A 21,642-nucleotide genomic window follows, 5' to 3' on the forward strand; every position below is an offset into this window, starting at 1 on the left:
AGGATAGTTCAAGTGCCAATAGTGGGCCAGTAGAAACTGTTGCCGCCTAATGTATTGAAACTAAAAACAAAAAAGTACAAGTTTAACTTCGTCCCCCACAACGCACAAGATCTCATCAGACTGACGAGCGTATTTTAGCAACAAAGAACAAGCTGCGTTCATTTGCAACACAGACAGATTCTAAAATAACTATGGTTCCCTCTATCTCATCCCTTTCATCACAAGACTCTGAAAACTACAGCGAGGTTGATGATAGTGATGAATCTGACAATGAAGATGAGGAAGAATCAGATGATTTGTATGTACCAACAGACGGATCTGACCTTGAGGCTGATGACGATGAGGATGGCGAAGGGGAAGTTCAGTTAACCACAGTCAAGTTGCGACAAGATGTCTCTCCGGTGGAAGAGAAACAGTTTTTGGTTAGTGAAACTGCACTTGCAGAATTATTGTCCGTTTGTAGGTATTGCAGTGCAGAATGTACCCCAATCATCAAATTTGTTAGGGGTACCTTTATCTACACTTCATCAAAGTGTTTAAACAACCATGAATTTACCTGGAGCAGCCAGCCCTACCACAACACTTTACCTTGGTCAAACCTTTTTACTGCCACTGCCATTCTGACAAATGGCTGTAATGCTACAAAGATATTAGAGCTGTTTAATAATATGAACCTGCAGATGTTCACACTTAGAACCTACAACAGACTTCAATCGTACTATGTTGTACCTGGGATTTTGAGCAGTCAGAACTACTTCAGGCAATTAGACAAGGACCCTGCCAGGATGTTGTTGGAGGAGGAGATGCACGGTGCGACTCCCCAGGATATTTAGCCAAGTATGGCACCTACACCATCATGGACCTTGAGAAGAATAAGATTCTTGATTTTCAGCTTGTGCAGGTAAAATTTAACATACAGATCTAGACAAATTGCAGAGTTAAGGTCAGATGATACGTTCCTCAATAATATATAATTTTTTTCAAGATTTCATCATTGAAGTAATGCTACTTTAACATGTTTATTCACAAAAAATTGAGATACATTACCAGGCATTCGTGCAAGATACCAGAGGGTAGTTTTTCTTATATAATCCATTTGGAAAAAATTAATTTGCAAATATCAAACTTTTTAGTGTTTGGATTTTTTAAGGACAGTTAGAAACTGGTTTAGAAATCGGAATGTAATTAAAATTTTGAATATTTTTCGTACATTACGAAGATATACATAACAGATATTTGAGGAATGTATCGTCTGACCTTAAGACTTATTTATTTTAATTGATTAAAAGTATATCATCACAACCCTTAACATTTATGCTTTTAATTTTTTTTCCAGAGTAATGAAGTAAAGGGGTCTTCCCATATGGAGCTGGCTGGCTTAAAAAGAGCCATGGGATTCCTGAAAGATCATGTCAACATAACAACCCTAGTGACAGACAGGCATTCCATGGTTAAGTTTTACAGTTGTTTTTTTAATTTGTACATTGGTTTTGATTACAAGCTTATGTAAGTACTCTTTGTAAGCAAAAGCATAGTGTCACAAAGTAACTTAGTCCGAAATATCTGACATTTTTAGGCTTTTTTCACGATTTTGATATTTTACGTGCCAGGAAAACGTTCCTGATATTTCGGACTAAAAGTAACTCAGATTCCAAAGATAAAACATTTGGAGGACTTTCGATAAGATCACATTAGGTAAGTGTGCGAGGTACGAACCAAACGAGGAGCTCCAAGTGAAGGTATGCTGATAAGCAAACTATTCTCGAGCGAGTTAAAGAATGACTTATCTCAAATGAGAAGCGAAACAGTATCAGTACGTACCAACAATTTAGAGATTTGTTGGATCATTCATACGGATTCGAGAATGTTGCTTTCTTAATGTCAACTCTTGGTTGTTTATGCTATTCAACAGTTTTTCTCGCAATTTAACTGGTCACTTAAAGGCTTCATTATGAAGAGCACTGAATTTTAAAAACTTTCTACCTTTTATGTACGTTATTGTATCAATAAAGTGTAAGATATCAGTTGTGTATAATTGTGTATTAAAAATTCTAAAGAATTCCTTTCTTGGACCTCCAAGATCCTCTGCGGTTTCCCTGAGGAAAGACTGCGAAGCAACAAAACACTTGCATGTGGTTTTGAGCGAAAGTAATTTTACACCACTAGTTCATTAAGATATTTTTCTCTTCCAGAGTCTATTAAATCAAAAATATGTTTCAAACCTAGGAGCATCATTTCATTTTTCAGTGTCACACGACTAAGTTCTCCTTCCCTCCTTGTTAGGGCCCCGCTCTGCGGGCGCCCTATAGTGATCAGTCTGTCCGTCCGTCCGAGATCTCTTGTCTGGAGCATATCTTCTCTCTCCTTAACCCAATCTGGCTCATACTTCACTCACAGAGTGTCTTTGGGTAAAGGGTGTGCAGTGACCTTGAACCAGGTTTCTAGGTCTAAGGTCAAGGTCATAGCAGAATTATATGAAAAATCCTTGTCCGGAGCATATCTTCTCTCCTCTTGTTCCAAGTGACTCATACTTCACTCAGAGTGCCACTGGTCAATGGATGTGCAGTGACCTTGAACAAAGTTTCTAGGTCAAGAATAGCCTCCCTGTTTAAATTCTTGTTCGGAGCATATTTTCTCTCTCCTTGGCCCAATCTGGCTCATACCTCACCCACAGTGTCTCTAGGTAAAGGGTGTGCAGTGACCTTGAACCAGGTTTCTAGATCTAAGGTCAAAGTCATAGCAGAATTATATGAAAAATCCTTGTCCAGTGCATATCTTCTCTCCTCTTGGTCCAATGTGGCTCATACTTCACTCTCAGAGTGCCACTGGTCAATGGATGTGCAGTGACCTTGAACGAAGTTTCTAGGTCAAGGGTCAAAAATATCCTCTCTGTTTAAAATCTTTGTTCGGTACATGGTTTCTTTCTCTTAGGTCCAGTCAGCCTCAAACTTTTCCAATTGACTTAGGGTACGGAACATTTGTGATTTTCTTTCCATATTTTGATAGAGAATATGCAACAATTTTCATAGAGGATATGCAACATTCGTGATTTTTGTGCCGCTTTTTGATAGAGGGTATGGAGCACTCGTGATTTTGTGCCATTTTTTATTATAACAAGGATGACATAGAAGCCCTTTAGACTCAACACATCCCTTAATAGTACACAAGTGTTCCTCTTCAAAATAAACCCTTTTCAGCTACCTTACATTTTCAGGTTTGTTGCTGAAAGCGGGGCCCTTTGAGATGGCCACCATCTCAATGATATCTAGTTCGATCAGATATTTTTCTCTTCCAGAGTCTATTAATACAAAATATGTTTCAAATCTAAGAGCATCATTTCATCTTTCAGTGTCATATGACTAGGTTCTCCTTCCCTCCTTGCATTGAATAATGTCAATCGGCATTCAAGAGCTTTTAAAATCTGTCAACAGCAACTCCCTGTCATCCACTACATTGACCACTAGGTCGCCTGCGTGGCGCAGTGCTTAGATTGATCCTATGTTGTTTTACGTCCCATTCGAGAACTTTTCACTCATATAGAGACGTCACCATATACCGGTGAAGGGCTTCAAATTTTGACCTTTACTCAGCACTCAGGGCCATTGAGCAGCGAGGGATCTTTATCGTACTAACGCCTGTCGTGACACGGGGCCTCGGTTTTTAAAGTCTCGTCCGAAGGATCCGCAACTTTCACTTCAAAGTGCCGAGCAAATGGCAAAGGAACAGTTGCTACCCATTCTTTTATCGATTAAGTCGGTCGCAGCCGAGATTCGAACTCACGACCTCCCGATCACGGAGCGAGCGCTCTACCGACTGAACTACCGTGAACGGTCGCAGTGGGTAGAGCGTCTGCTCTTTAATCGCGAAGTAAGGAGTTGATCCTTACTTTACGGGTTCGAATTCCATTGTTGGACGTGGAGACCGGTCCTTCGGATGATACCTTATAAACCGAGGTCCCGTGTCGCAGTAGGTGTTGGCACGAAAAAGATCCCTTATTGCTGATTGGACCTAAGTGCCGAGTATATGACAAAATTTGCAACTCTCCACTGGCAAGTGGTGGCGTCTCCAAACAAGAGGCCCAAGGGCCTTAACGGTCACTTGAGTATAATACAACAATTTAGAGGATCCATAGAGTACAAAATGAACTGAAAAGTGAAGCTTTATTGCCCAAAAGCAAGAAAAATAGGGTAATCAGGATCAACAAATAATTAGTCTAGTATTCATTAACAGTTCATAAATTAGGTTCTAATCTGTTCCCCATTTATCACTATCACCATACAGTATATTAACAAATTATCAGTGATTCTGTACTATTTTAATTCCTTGATGAAATCTCTTACAATGGACTCTTTTGGTCTTTGATAAACATTGAATTAGACAAGTTATTTTGTTTATTTTTTTTTATTTATCTATTACTTACAAGTCTACCTAATCATTTAAACTATAAAAGTACTTTATGTATTATACAATAAAAAATCTTGCATAATTCTCCTATTCTATTAACCTTTCAAGTACATTATTTACAGTGATTAATTATCAAAAGTAAATGGCAAAGGGGAATAACTCTTCTCAGTTGAATACAAATTAATAGAGCCCTGGCCAGGACCAGAACACTTGACCAAATGGTCCAGATGTTTAAAAATCTTTATTAAAACTTTTACTCTTTTTGCCCCTTATTTGACCAGGTGCAGAGAAGATTTTCCAAAAAAAATAATGCATTTTTACTACAGATTCACTATATTATCAATAGAGTCCCCCCCCCTCCCCCTAGCACCAGAACTCCTGACCTTGGGGCCATGAATTTCACAATTTTGGTACAGTAACCCTTGCTTAACTATGTATTCAATTTGTTTCAATAATACCCAGGAGTAGAGAAAATTTTCAAAGTAATAATGCACTTTGAATATATGATCTATATAGCCTTGCCCTAGCGCCAGAACCCCTGACCCTGGGGCCATGAATTTCACAATTTTGGTAGAGTCACCCTTGCTTATCATAACTATGTATTCAATTTGTTTCAATAATACCCAGGAGTAGAGAAGAAGATTTTTCAAAGAAATAATGCACTTTCACTATATGATCTATATAGCCCCGCCCTAACACCAGAACGCCCGACCCTGGGGCCATGAACTTCACCATTTTTGTAGAGTCTCTCTTGCTTATCATAACTATGTATTCAATTTGTTTCAATAATGCCCACGAGTGGAGAAGAAAATTTTTCAAAAAAATAATACACTTTCACTATATGATCTATATAGCCCCGCACTAGCACCAGAATCCCTGACCCTGGGACCATGAATTTCACAATTTTGGAAAAAGTATCCTTTTGCACCATTACTATGCACTTAGTTTGTTTAAATAATACCCAGGAGCAGAGAAGAAGATTTTCAAAGAATTAATGCATTTTCACTATGTAATCAATAGAGCCCCGCCCTTACACCGGAACCCCTGACCCTGGGACCATGAATTTCACAATTTAGGTAGAGGGCCCAATGCTTATTACAATCATGTAAACAGTTTGACTGCTTGATGTCCAGGAGTAAAGAAGAAGATTTTTAAAGATTGCATAAATTTTGGTGGTTTTAGCCCCACCCCTGGGGCCCCAGGGGGGCAGGGATCATGAACTTCACAATTTTTGTTCCCCTTCACCCAAAGATGCTATATGCCAAAATTGGTTGAAATTGGTTGAGCGGTTCTAGAGAAGAAGTTGAAAATGTTCAAAAGTTAACGCACGACGGACGACAAAAACGGATAGCAATAGGTCACCTGAGTGTCTCGGGTGACCTAAAGAGTGAAAAATTCTTAAGAGGGACGTTTAACAATGAACAAACATTGACCACTGGTAACACAAATAATTAGAAAATGGTTTCAACATTCACATCAGCAGAAGCCGTCAAACATCCATGGCAGTTTTAGACAACAGTAGCATATTCAAACCAGTAACAACAGGCAACATCAACTTCATTGCATCCTCTCCAGTTAAATTTAAAGTTTTGATTTGATTAAAGTTCTATAAACAGATTGACTTTCTTAATTTCGAAGACATTATAAATTGAAAACTACAAACCAAATGCATGAAAATATCAACTTTTATAACCATATATTTTCGAATAGAATGACTAGCCTTAACAATTTTCCCCTAGATACGCAGGTAGGTTAAGGCTTCCCGTAGAATATCACAGTGCACTCCGTGCCTTCACATCTCTGAACTACCAAAATATGACGTCATAATGGAAAATGACGTCAAGTCACTGCAAACTTGAGGTGTTTGGAAGCGGAGAGTGTCATGAACTTTACGCTTTATTTCAAACTGCATGTAAAATGCTAGATAGCTATTGCAAAATTCACGGATCGTTAAAGGTTTTTTTAAGTCTTATATGTCCGAATATTTTAAAAATACATCGCTTACCTACCCTTGATTGAAATTCAGCATGTTTAAAATGCTTATGAAAAATATACTTTTGAAATGTACTCTGTTTTATACCCGTGGTTGGAGGTAAAATTTATTTTGTGTGTATAAAAGAGTCTGGCGCAGGTGATTAATGAGGATTAATCTGAGAATTTTTGTGGAAATCTGTAAGAAGAGGTTATTCTCTGAATCTTGCTTGGGAAAAATGTGTGTTGGCTTTGTTTTAATACAGATTACGATATTGTGTGAAAAATACTCTCAAATTTGTAGGTAAGTTGAAATTCTCAGGAAATATTTTGTACCCAAGTAAAACTATGACTTTTCCCAAGCACATTTCGGATACACAAGGATACGATGAATTTATTTATATAACGAAATGTTAATAATTATTGTGTTAATCAGCTGCGCCGAAGAGACTTATGTGAAACACTTCAGAAAATTATAAATGACCGTCACGTGATCAACAAAGTCGTGATATCATAACAAATATGTTAATATAAAGCCGAGGAAACCCTCTATATAACTTGGAAATACTAAAGTTCAATACTTATAAATTAAAACCAAAACCGACCTCGCAATGACATATTATGTTTTGAGCGCATTTTAAAGCTTCGGGAAGCCTTAACATAGCTGCGAACTGACTATTTGCATAGTTTCTTTTATGACCTTTTTAATGTTTGTTGCATTTTTGATGTGATGTGTACAGCATCAACATCCATTACTGGTCCCTGTATTATCTTGGTGTGTTTTTCTGGTTTTCGACAAAGAGTAGGCTCACTGAGGACCGTCAGATAAACTCAGAACACCTTACATATCGTTTCACCGCCGAAATATGGCTGAAAATATTGCCGCTTCGACGTTAAACAATATCAATCAATCAAGACTAGCATTCCTCCTTTCATAAGGAAATTCCTTACGTGGAGTGAGTTTCCTTCTTTACAGTGTCAATATGTAACTAAGTTCAACCAAAACAGCACCGTTGTTGTCAGGCTCGCTAATCAGTATGGATCTCTCTTGACCATTTGATTGTGAAGTTGGCTGTATGGCCATCTTTCACCACCTTCTCTTACCAGACTTGTGGGATATGGTTGTGGTTTTTGACCATCTGAAGGAGATCCTTCAAACTCATCTAAAAATAATAACTTCAAATATATTGTTGATTTTCAGGTTTACAAGTAGTTATCTATGTTCGCACCTGAAATAATGTTGTAAATATTACAAAAACATGCACCTTCAAACCAACTTCTCCCTTCTTTTTCATCCCGCCTTTTTGCATTTATTCCAAATTTTAAATTTTCTAAACAAAGATCATTTTGAAAAATCAAAATATAGAGTATGTAGAAAAATTGTTACATGACTTTGAAATTGTTTAGAATATCAAATTCCAAATATCACAATGTTAGTGTTTCTTGCTTCGACTTGCCATGTCAACACAGCTGGTTGCGAATATACCCCATGTATACTTTGGTTGCCCGTATAGATTCAACAAGGGGGTCGCGCTGCCCTCCTGACCCGTTGAGGAAAACACTCTCACATTACGCTTGGCACCACTTTTAACATAAAAAAAACCTCAAGGATTTCGCGGCCAGAGAGGAAACTGCTCCACCCCATCCAGGACTTTTAAGGTAATTTAACATATTTTGTTTAACGTCCCTCTCGAGAATTTTTCACCCTCCCTCTCGAGAATTTTTCACCATATGGAAACACCACGGAGGGTGTTTGACCTTGGAGTTTGACCCACGTTTAAAACATTAACCTTAACCATTAGTTCTTAGGCTTTCATATTTACCAAGTATATCCATTGACACAGGTACTTCCGTTGGTTAAAAGAAGTGATTGTTTTTATATATAAAAAAAATTGCATTTGTCATTCTTTTCAATTCTGACAATAATTACCAAAATCCATGCATTCATTACAATTTTGATTTAAGTTAAAGAAATTATAATGATATAAATATATTCATTTCAAGCAATGGCATTTATATCTCCTATCAAAGTTACAAACCTCAAACAATATTATGATTATTTAAACTAGAAACCTGACCAGTCAGCAAGGGCCCCGCCGAGGGGTAGAAATATAAGGGTGCAGATTAGGGGAAGAGAACTTTACTTGATTACAAAAAAAAATTAAAAATATATAAAGAATACGCAACAGCAACTGCTAAATATCCAACAATCTGTAAATAGTGTCCTTGTATTTACATAGGGCAGGAAAATAAATCATATCTATAATAACTCAATTAAATGTATATTTAAAGAAGAATGAACATGTGTTTTCTAAAATGCCAGCCTTCATTGAATGCAAATATCACCCAGGCTTGACCTTAACTTCAAAACAAATATCAGTTGCAGACAAAGGTGTTAATTAATCTTTAAGTGACAGAAAGATAACCCTCTAAAATTTTCTGCAAACCAGCAGGATAATCAAACCCACGGGATTAATTATACTGCTCTCTCAACCTTTTCTTCTGAGTTTACAATAAGAACTTTTTCCGCAATGATAGAATGAGGTTATTATCTGAATACCTTTTAAAATAAATTGTATTCTTTAATTAACATAAGGCAGAAAAAAAGAAAAAAAAATAAACTAGAAATATGTCCATAGGACATGAATGCCCCGCCGAGGGTATATTAGTAATGCAACATGAAAATTTGAATTGATGAGAATATTTTGAAAAGTTCCTTTAAAATTGAAATAGAAATCTAAAAAGTTAGATATATAGATGATAAATTCTCACCAAATTATGTATAAGTGCATACACTTACATAAATATATCTTAAATGGTTTCTTTAAAATTAAGCCAAATGCAAATCTAAGAAAAGTGAGGTCAAGGTCACAGGAAAGTTCAAGGTCAATTTTCTTTATTGCAGTTGAATACTTCTCACAAATAAGTATCAGCATATTTAAGTTTGATAAAATTATTTTGAATGGTTAATTTAAAACTGAGCTAAACACTAATTTAAAATAAATGAAGTTAAGGTCAAAGGAAAGGTCAAGGACAAAAAATGTTGATGCAGTTGAAAAGGTTACATCAGTATGTATCAGCATATGAAGTTTGCTAAAAATATTATGAATGTTTTCCTTAAAACTGAGTTAAACACAAATTGAGAAAAGTGAAGTCAAGGTGAAAGGAAAGGTCAAAAAATATTGATACAGTTGAATAGCTTACATCAGTATGTATCAACATATGAAGTTTGATTACACTACCTTAAATGGTATCTTTAAAACTGAGGTAAACATTAATTTAAGAAAAGTGAGATTAGGTCAAAGGAAAGGTCAAGGTCCAAAAAAGTTGATGGAGTTGAATAGCTTACATCAGTATGTATCAACATATAAAGTTTGATTACACTATTTTGAATGGCATCTTTAAAACTGAGCTAAACACTAATTTAAGAAAAGTAAGGTCAAGGTCAAATGAAAGGACAAGGTCAAAAAATGTTGATGCAGTTGCATAGCTCTCATCAATATCTATCAGCATATGAAGTTTGATAAAAATATCTTGGATAGTTTCTTTGAAACTGAGCTTTGAACAGAGCTTAACGCAAAGTGTGACGGAAGGAGAGATAGAAGGACGGAAGACGGACATGACAAACACCAAATGCCCCGGCCATATTCATGGCGGGGCATAAAAAGATATCTTTATCTCTATCTTGTTTTTAGAATTCAATAAAATCATAACTCATTGTGTATTTTACCAAAATAAAGTCTGAACATTATTTAAATCCACATTTCAGAGAATGTAAACATCATTCAGAATTGACCTTAACTTCAAAACAAACTTCATTTGCAGACAGAGGTGTTATCTCAATGTGGCAGATAAAGCTTTGGATTTTCTTCAAGAGGAAAGTTAATTAATCCCAAGAGACTCATTGCAGCCTTTCATAGTTTCCAATAGGGACATTCACTCTTATATGAAGTTGAAGAATCTACCCCACCACTCCAGCTGCAAACCGGATGACATAGAGAACCAAACATAGCATCAAAATATGTCTTACTGCCTATTCAACCAACATACCAAATTTAAACTTAATTGGTCAACCCTAAAAAAAGTTATTAGAAAAAAAAACAAAATTTGTGGACGGAAGAATGACAGACAGACGGAGTTATTACTATAGGACACCCGCAAATCATTGCGGGGCCCTAATTATGGAAAACTAACAGTAATATTTCTCAATAAAAACAACGAAATTTTTAATTTAATATATAAATGTACACACATGTAAATTATTTGTAGATAGTCGAAGAAGAAGAGACAAAAGAAGAGAAGTTTGAAGGACTCGTTGAGTTTATTTCATTCGACAGGTATACATTTAGTCTTCATCGTCGGAACCCATATATTTCTCCCCGTTAAATACACTACATCCATCCCGTGCGAGCATTCATCGCATGAGGCATCGTACTTATGAATTATTCATGAGAAAATCGGTATCGTTCATTGGGTGAAACGAGATTCCGAGAGTTCTCTCGGAATTACTGGTCAGTCAGAAAGCTTGCTATATACACCATTCGCATCATCATTAAAGATGGCTACTGAGGGAGCCTGTTCAACCTGACAGAGTTGTTTTTTTTGTTTTGAACATATTTTATTGACTAAATCAAAAGGATTGGAAACAAGTTCTTACAACTTACTAGTTCCTCTCCTTAAATATATAACTACATGTCATGCAATTGAAATAGTACACAGAGATATAGATTTAAAAAGTGATACAAATGAAATATCTGTTCAATAACATATCAAATTTAAAATCTACAGGTTTCATCAATAAATTTATGCACAGCAGCAAAAATATTTGTATTGGTTTGTAAAGGCAAATTTACATCACCCCATAATAACAAATTTGTGTCAATAGTGACCAATTCGTCAAGAAAAAATAGGCGGTTAAAAAGATTATTCCTAGCGTTTGGGTAATTTCTACAGGCAAAAAAGAAATGATAAACATCTTCATACTTTCCACATGAACATAAAGGACTATTAATAATATTTCGTTTGTGTAGATCATAGTTAAGTATACAATTATGTCTAAGTTTAGTATGGATTATATTTGTATAACGTTTGCCAAATGAAAAATAGATTGGGGGATTTTTTAGTTCTGTAGTTAAGTTTTTACGAAATGCATTGAGTGAGATGGCTTCTCTTGTTTCTATCTTTAATAAATTCCACTGTTTCACAGCATCGGGTATAAAAGACCTTTTGTATAATTCTAATCTGCATCTTGGAGCAGTGAATTGTTCTTTATTACGGGTATTATATTTTGATATTTTTTCACGCTTGTGTGGAACAATATCATTCAAGTATTCAGGTACACAACCATTATGAATTTTGTACATAGTCGTCATTTTTGCGACATAGCGCCTAAATTTCAACGTTTCCCAGCCAGTTTCAGAGTAAAGTATTTCTCTTGACACAAAAATTGGAAGTCCTGTAACAGTCCTAGCTGCAGATAGTTGAACTCTTTCAAGCTTTTCGGCATCGAGGTTAGAGCAGCCATCCCAAACAATAGAAGCGTATTCGAGCGAGGGTCTGATAAATGTGACATATAATTTTGAAAGGTGTGTCCTACCAATTTTAAACTTAAGTTTTTTTAAAAGCCCAAGTTTTTTATAAGCATTGTTTACAGTGCTATCAATGTATTCTGACCAGCTAAGGTTTTGTGACAACAATAGACCTAAGTGACGATGAACTGGGACACACTCCAGTCTGTCGCCTTTAAAAAATAATTTATGCATAACAGAAATATTTTTCTTGTTGAAAAAAATAACTTTTGTTTTTGAAGGGTTGAATTTTAGAAGCCACTGATTTGACCAAAGTTCCAGAATATGTAAATCGTGATTTAAATTATATTCAATATCAAGTATATTGTATGAAGATTTTTGAAGCGAATTATCATCAGCAAAAAGTCTACACATTGATAACATATTTACAGCAACATCATTTACATATATCAAAAATAAAAGTGGACCTAAAACAGAACCTTGGGGTACACCTGCAAAAATATCTAGTTTTGATGATAACAGATCCTTATACATTACTTTTTGTGACCTTTTATACAAATAACTAGAAAACCACTGAAGAAGATCACCTGATATACCGTAAGTTTGTAATTTAAAAAGAAGCCCCTTGTGCCATACTCTGTCAAAAGCTTTTGAAAGATCGCAGAAAACCATACAACATGATTTACCTTCATCAATATTTTGAACAATACTATGATATGTTTCTAGTAATTGATACACAGTGGAATGACCTGGTAAAAATCCTGCCTGATATCGATAAAACAAATTATTACAATGAAAATAATTGTACATATGTTTGAAAATAATTCTCTCCATAATTTTGCTAACACAAGATAGTAACGACACAGGTCTATAATTAGAAACTAAAGAGGGATCATCTTTTTTAAACAGGGGAATAACATGAGCGATTTTCCAAAAAGCTGGAAACGTTTTTTCTGATAAAGACCTGTTGAACAACAATGTAAGTGGTTTAGCAACTGTATAAAGAGTAGATTTTAACATTTTGTGACTAATACAGTCAGGACCTATGGCTTTGTTCACGGGAAGAATTGATATAATATCTATTACTTCTTGTTCCTCAATGACAATATTACAGAGTGTGTCACTACACAAATTGTACGTTTGGCAATGTTTCATCTGAATCGTCAATTGTCGAAATTGAAGAAAAATACGAATTTATCGCTTCAATCTTATCGATATCTGAATAAGCAAAATGTTTTATACCGTTATCATTATTTATTTCTATTGGTGGGATTTCGTTGGACAATTTCACGTTGAATGCGTCTTTCATCAACTTCCAATATAGTTTATTATTATTTTTGCTTGAATCCTCTAAGAATGTATCTATATTGTCGTAGTAATTTGTTATCGCATATTTTTTCATATTATTTACCGAATTTCGAACCGTTCTGTATGCGGCAAAATCAGAATCTTTTTTTAGTTTTGTGTGCTTTCTTACGAAGACGGTTCCTAGTTCTCATTGTTTTCCTTAGAAGTGAGTCAAACCATGGTTTGTCGCGAGGACGTATGGTTACCGTTTGTTCAGGTATACATTCACGAACACACGAAAGATATTCAGAAGTAAAGTTTTCTGATGCTATATCTACTGTATGAGCCTCGTTTATGTTCTTATTCCAATCACAGTTTTCAATTAAAGAATTTAGTTTTTCAAAGTCAGCTCTTTTATAAGCCCACACTTTTCTTTTGTAAGATCGATTATAATTTATGTTTGAAGAAAGCGATATATATGTAGCTCTGTGGTCACTTATGGAAGAGTCCATTACTAATGTACCCGATTCACGAACTTGAATGTCAACAGAAGTGAGAATTGGGTCAAGGAGCGTGCTCGACGTGTGCGTAATTCTTGTCGGTTCGATAATATTATTAACAAGGTTGTGTGTTGAAATAATTTCATGGATGATATGTGTTTGTGGAGTATTAAGAAGATCAACATTAATATCACCGACTAAAACTATTTTATCCGATTTTTCACTCATTTTGTCAATACACCATGAAAGTTTGGTCCAAAAACCACTATCAGAGTTCGGAGGACGATATACACAACATAAAAAGATTTTAGAGGTATGGTTTTCAATTTCAATACATATACATTCAATGTTAGAGGGTTCAAAATCATGGCGTCTAATAACACGTATTTGGTTAGAGAAATAAATCATGACACCTCCCCCGAAACAGTTCCTATCTTTTCTTATTATATTACAAAATCCATCCAAATATAAGTCTTCATTATTTACGGTATTGTCAAGATGGGTTTCTGTAAAACATAAAAGATCGAAGTCGTGAACGAAAGAGTTTAAATGACCTAGTTTGTGTCGAATACTTCGGATATTAAGGTGTAGAATGTCAAGGACATTTTCAATAACAGGGCCCGGATTGACCTCAATGTCACCACATGCCAATAGAACAAATGTGAAAAATTGTAAATAAAAGTTGATGTACACAGATTTTAGTGTAATGGATGTCAAGCAATGAGTGAGTATTCTAAAAACATTTTTCATTAGTTGCAATATACATGCGCATGAAAAAAACAACCATAAACATGTTTTTGATGTACCTCTGCCAGATAAATAGAAAAGACCAATTGCAGCACGATATTGTTCGATTGAGTTACCCATTATCTACCTTGTGACATAAGTAGAATTTAAAAAAGAGGCTGCAATCGGTAGCTGCTAAAGTTATGACAAATACAAAAACCACTAAATACACATATTTGTTTGCATGACTTAGAGATTTTGGATATAATGTATAGTTCAAAGTATCAACAAAAAAATAATACAAAGTATAACACAAACACAAGATAAACAGGAAAAACAAATAGAATATGAATATGTACATAGGGATAACATGTGTAATAATATACTGTACACTGGTGTAAATTAATGAATACAAAACCAGTGTAAATAAGTTGAAAAGGTTTAAAGTTGTGGAAAGTCTTTTGAGAAAATTGTAAAGGTACACATTTACAAAAATGGTATCTTCACAAAAACAAATAGCGGAATGGATATACAATGCAACAAAAATGTATATACATAATTGAATAAACAAGAGATGCAAAAAATGCATAGGGTAAAGGGAATTGAGAAGTTGTGGATAAAGTTGATTTACTCTGGAACATACAAAAAACTAAATTTAGAAAAATATTGAAGCTATTGTTATGATTGACATTTAGTTTTATAGGTCTTACTGAAATAGTTGTCAGAAAGTCATCAGAGGATTTTGTAAAAATGACTACACTGCCTCCTGAATTTCATGTCCGAATTTGACCAAGTCTGATTCGTCTCTGATATGATGGTACTTATCGCGATTGTCTTTAACAGTTATTTTTCCATTAGAAGATCTTGCATTCTTGAGGAGACTTTGTCGACACAATTGTCTGCACAGATAGAGTAGTCTGTCGCGGAATTTAGTCAGATCCTCATTAACCGAAATACGCTTAGTTTCTTCGCAATCATGAAATTTGCTGGAGTTTCTGAGCACATGGAATTTCGTATCCACAGATTTCAGGCGAGCAATGATTTGGCGTGGACCTGGTCGTTGTTTTCTGGGGTTTCCAACTCTGTGTGAGTTTATAATATCATCTTTTGACAGTTCTATTCCGGCAGCTGAGGTAGCCTCAAGGAGCTTTTGACTGGTGTTTTCGCCTTCTGATTCAGGAATTCCTGATACTCGGATGAGCGGACGTCTGCCGTACTGTTCAAGCTTATCAATCTGTCGACGCATGTCGTTGTTCTCATTTCGTAGATGGTCTATCTCCTCACGAAGTGGGGCAATTTTTTCTTCAATCATGGAGGAAATTTCCTCTCGAAATGATTCACGGATACCCTCTCTAACAGCTTCAGCAATTTTTTGAATATCCTCTGGAGATAATGTCAATGGACCATTTAAAACATAGTGGGGCTGAAAACCAGGGTTGAACTGCTGGAGGTGTGGTTCTAAATTTTCATAGCCATGAGTTGATGGGGATGTTGGCGTTGAAGCGCATATTGGAGATGGCTTTTGATGCTCCTGTGTGGTAGTGTTTTCAGATACCGACCCTTCCTTAGATTTTTTAGGGGTGCGAGCTACCGCATCAGCAAAAGATTTTGACATATCTTGAAGAGTTCTTTTATTAGATTCACCCATTTTCAAGAATTACACAATACCACTAATATAAACACACCTTTATAGAATCAAATGTAATTGTGCAATATACAGTAACATAGGTTTACAAGCCTTATAACTGAAAATTCAGGCTTAGGACGACTCCATGCCACACATCTAGGTTAGAGTGAGTAATGTTCATAACGCTAACACCAGCGTATAAAATTCAAACACAAATAACTCACATATTTCAGCATTGCTCCCTGAATTTTCAAATCATAACACACCCTTCAATGTTCTTATAGTTTTCTTATAGTTTTCAAGCCTATACCACATACATTCTCAGCTGAATTCAACTTAAAACTCACATTTAGTCGGAGCTGATAAAAAACCGTACACCATTGAACAAGGGCCACAACTTCCTTTTTTTTGACAGAGTTGAAAGAATCCCTGAGCTGCTTTGAGTCATTTATCGAAAGGAACCGACGTTTTTATCAATGTGAAAACGGGGTGCTGGAAAGTCTATCTGTTTCCTTAATTCTGAGTTCACATACTGATAAAAGTAACCCAACGACTCTAAATTTTCGACATAAACAATAGTCACAGGGAAATTTCCCCTCTTCTCTTTCAGCTCCTCACACAGAGGTTCAATAATTGTGTCTAACTTTTTAACTTTGTTAATATTAAGAGGTCGCACAATTTTTTCTAGGAAAATATTTGGCCTGTCAGGATTGGCTTTGATTATAACTGGATTTATATACTGCAGCACTTTTCCAAGACTTTCTATTGAGGTTTCAGTCGCTGTTGCTGTTAGTGATAAATGTGCCGCAGATGGAAACAAACAGGTTAGGTCTCCAAGTTTTTTAAACTTTGGTCTGAATTCTTCACCCCTGTAAATATATTTCATTTAAGGAAAAACCAATGCAAAGCCTTTTAAAGGATGAACAGTATTTGGTCACCTAACAAATGTGGATGAGTGTCTAGGATTTTAGATGATTCAGATCATTTTAATGAAGGACTGTCCTGGAGGTGTGTGAGATGTTTTGACTTTTTTGTTTATCTTACAGTCATTTACCATATGAGAGACTGATATATACATTTTAATGGAATGTTAAATACTGGATTTTTTGTCTATCCTTACCATTCCTCTATCATGTGAACCTCATCAATGGTTACACAACAAACATACTCCTGAAAGACTTTTGACCTCAGAATCCTACCAATCTTTTTAGAAAAAATTGCTTCTGGATGACTGTAAAGGATCTCAATGTCACCATCTATGATACGCTGCATATCTTTTGTGACCAGCTTTAAAATAACAACAAATCATTTTTAATACTTTTATTTGGTAGAGTTAATGATAGTTGAAGCATTTGATACATCATTCACAGTGTTGACTATAGTACAAATCCTTCCATAATATCTGAAGTTCTTCCATCTTCTATCTGTACTTTTAGAATTTTATGATAGTTTAAAAGTATTGTCTAAGTATAGTTAAATCTCTGTAAAACGAGGGTTTCAACGAAATAGACTTTATCATGAAACAGTTTCAATGAAATAGACTTTATCATGAAACAGTTCACTAGCGAGTCAGACCTAAATAACATTATTAAAGTCTCTGTATTCACAAGAAATAAAGCCAAAAATGATACTGCATATACAAGATAAAAAAGGCTGATATGACATTGCTAACAAAAGGCAAAAAAGATGATCTATGAATAAGATAGCTTGATTTTGTTGCTCATTTTTTCATACAAATGAAAGTATACATGAAAATATTAAGAACGTTGAAATTATTTGACTGATAGGGTGGCCATTGCATCTCCTCGCAGACAATCTGAAACAGGTCCAGCTTGAATTACCTACCGTAGCTTTAGTTACCTAATTGAAGTAGCTTTATTTAGCATTTTCAATATAAGTTTTCTTTTCAATTTTGGCTTTTTACTTTAAATAGACAATTACTGCATCAAAGTGCTTTTATTACATCCGGGGGGGGGGGGGGGGTGCTAACTTTCAGCAGTGTGACCCACTACATGAATTAATAAATGATGAATATATGCAGGTAATTCAAGCCACGTAGCTAAACGGTAAAACCTCGTGATTGTACCAGACCCTAGGAACTCCCCAGTTTAACTGTTAAAAAAAAATATATATCTGCTATAATATAAACATATTTATAGGAGTGCCCATGTACCAGACCTGTGAAAAAGTTATAGAGACTTGTAGTCATGATCTGTACAGATTAATGTTATAATTATATACGTTTTTGATACCTTCGAGACAGTTTCTTCCTCATCCGCGGAACGACACCCAGTTCCTTCGAAGTTCAAGCATAGGGCCTTTATTCCCTTAGAAGATAAAAATGACATCTGGTCTACAATAATCGAGGTCAAGCGGGGCAATGACAATCACGATTCCAGCTCTTTCTCTATCGCCTTGTAAAAACCACGGAAGTAATTGGTACAGGACACTTTTACCGCAACCAGTTGGTAACACACATTACATCCCGTCTCTCCCATAAATTTCTTAGAGTTTCCAACTGATTTTCCTTTAGTGAAAATTCAATTCCAAGTTTATTTCGAGCAAATTCGAGTCTCTCCTCCATGTTTCAGAACTATATGCGGATTTACTTCCGGCAAACAATTCAAGGTTTTCTCCTCTCTGTTTACGAGGTTATTTATCATTCACGGAAATGGCCGAGTAATTACGAATGGGAAACTGCATGGAAAAAATGGTGTAGGGTTAATGACGGCGACCTAATTCTCGAAAGTTCGAATATATTTTTCTAAGTTTTAATGAAGTCAGGTAAACGATCAATTTATGACAATAAAGGACAACATTCTGTCTTTCGACTGGCAAAACTTTTTCATGTTTTTTTTTTTTTTAATAAAAAGTCAAAGTTTTTAGAATTTGAAGCGAGGCACCGAGGAATTAATGGCGGCTCGTTAGGTCCCTTCTCCCCTGTTATACCATGTACCCGATTTTGCTACGATTGTCTCAAGTCCCTATACTTACGCCTACCCTCCAAGTAATCACTTTACGGTACTAAAATTCTCATAAGCCAATTAAAGAACGAGTTGACATTAATGATGCGTAAGCAGTTTATCAGAACGTACTCATTTTATTCGGATTAATAGTCCAATTCACACAGCCTTTATTTTTTGATCATGCACTCACCGTATGAAAAGAATCATCAAGGACCATTGTTGCTTGGGTCGGGGTACTGGAAATCTTCAATTTCGTCACCAACATCTCTCACAATGACGTTATGACACTCACTGCGGTGATACAGGTAGATACACTCCTTTGGGAGACGGTGGACTTGTCTAATTGCCAGGGACTTAAACTGGAGCCATTTAAATTTATCCCCATGTTTTGAGCATACAAAAATACTGCATTGAAATAACGAGGAAGCTGCACGAAGCTCAACCGTTTTATCTTCAAATATTTTCACACGTTGCAAATATGCTTCTGGCGTTTTAGGATGTAAACCCCATGTTGCAATTTCCTCTAAATGTGAAACAAAGTTCGGAGAAGTCGCTTTCCACTGATTACACTTTCTGGTTGTGTATTACATTAATACCATAGATTTAGTAGCCAGGTGTAGAGACAATATATATAGTCATAAAACGTTGAAGAAGTACATCATGTGTGATATCAATTAAAAATCAAGATATTACAAGTATACGAGATATTTACATTTGGAGAGAATTTGTGATAGTCACTATTTTACACTTGCTTTTCTGGTCACATCTACAGCCATAATCTAAAAAGGTTGATGAACATACTTATAAATAAATGCAAGAAGACTAAACCAACTGAAATCATGTCAAAATATACATTCTTGGGGGCAGTTTCTTTGTTTGCCACATAAGCCCGCCAAAATACAACAGTTGTCAAAAACGTAAATCGTCACATTCCTTTAATTTAGATTTTTAATGGCCTATCAATAGTTCTGAAACATTCGAAAGAATCTTAAAATCATTGCAGCGTCTGTTTTATGTTGACATTTGGGCAACATTCGTAGATCATGTCTATTATAATAATCATTAATTTGAGCAAATCATCATTCTATACAAGAACATCCTTTTCCCGCCTTTATGTCACAAATATTGTACTCAAAACGAAATTCGATATTTTTTGCAATCAGCACAAGAAATTAAACATAAGAGTTGGAAAAAGGGTTTTAACCTCTCACAATATACAATATCACAAAGGAAAATTGCATGTTTGTTTGAATTTCGTTTTTACGCTTGCTGCATTAACAAAAAAGAAAATACGACGTAAGATGCATTTTGTCTGTTAACCCTATTACAAAATTAACTGAGAAAAACTTCTCTAAGATTATAACCTTCAGATATATTTTTCATCAAATATTCATGGTAAGGTTTCGATCTATAGATACCTTGATTTAATTGCGTTTTTGTTCGTTAATTGGATTAATAAGAAATACAAAGAAATAATACAGGAAAAATTTGAGTAGGAGATAGGCATGGACAAGGAAAATATATAAGTATGCATTTAATGCATTGTATTACATAAATATAATGAGGCATTTCTTCATATGCCATTCTCCGTGTAATTTTGAAGTTTCTATGGTCACATATCGCATTAAAATGTATCTATGTCTCAGTATTCAAATCATATAATTCAATGGATAATACATTTTATCCTGTGGTTTTAAATTTAGAACGAAAAATTTCTATAAATGACCAGACATGCATCTTATGTATAGAGAAGTTGTACCATACAAAGTCTGTTTTAATCCCTTGCACAAAAACATGGAATCGTACACGTTTTTACGCTAGAGCAGCAATGATTACCATCAGTAAAATTAATATCTTATTGGCTGGAATGACATAAGAAGAAAATGAAGGTGCAAGTCTGTAAAACGTGTAAGGTGTCAAACTGGTCGACGTTTTCTTCCGCTGCATTATGCCGTGGAGACAATTCAATGCCTTTGGTTCTAGGATGTTTAATAGTACTTTCATTTGCATGGACTCACAGACACCGTCATTTTTATTTTCGATTCCACTTGATGTTCCAGTGGATGTTGCTGAAAGGAACCGGGGGGGGGGGGCGTGCCCCCAATAATTTTGCCAAGAATACTATAGAAAACTTAGCTACTATATGTTTGTGCCCTCTCATTAAAAACGGCTGATGAACTTTTTTTTTTTTGCTTGTCAGGGAAATTTGGTAGTTGATAGTGCCCCCGCAACTGAAAATGTTTGGCTGTGCCCCCCCCCCCCCCAACTGAAATTGCTTCCTACGGACCTGGTAAATCGAATTGCAACCTTACTTCTGTTGATTAAGATAAAATAATTGTGAATACTAAATATACATAATCTTCACTAGAAGTACACACCGTTCACGGTAGCTCAGTCGGTAGAGCGCTCGCTTCGTGATCGGGAGGTCATGAGTTCGAATCTCGGCCGCGACTGACCCAAGTCGATAAAAAATGGGTAGCAACTGTTCCTTCGCCATGCGCTCGGCACTTTGAAGGGAAAGTTGCGGGTCCTTCGGATGAGACCTTAAAAACCGAGGCCTCGTGTCACGGCAGGCGTTGGCACTATAAAGATCCCTCACTACTCAATGGCCCTGAGTGCCGAGTAAAGGTCAA

General features: G+C 35.6%; 1 pseudogene; it reads left to right on the forward strand.

Annotated features, from left to right (window-relative positions):
* LOC133179623 (uncharacterized) lies at window positions 1-1,637 on the forward strand (annotated as a pseudogene).
* The last annotated feature ends 20,005 nt before the right edge of the window (window positions 1,638-21,642 follow it).

The sequence above is a fragment of the Saccostrea echinata genome, unplaced genomic scaffold (genome assembly GCF_033153115.1).
Source record: "Saccostrea echinata isolate AGI-Se365-2 ecotype Australia unplaced genomic scaffold, CSIRO_AGI_Sech_v1 ptg000005l, whole genome shotgun sequence".
Lineage (NCBI taxonomy): Eukaryota > Metazoa > Mollusca > Bivalvia > Ostreida > Ostreidae > Saccostrea > Saccostrea echinata.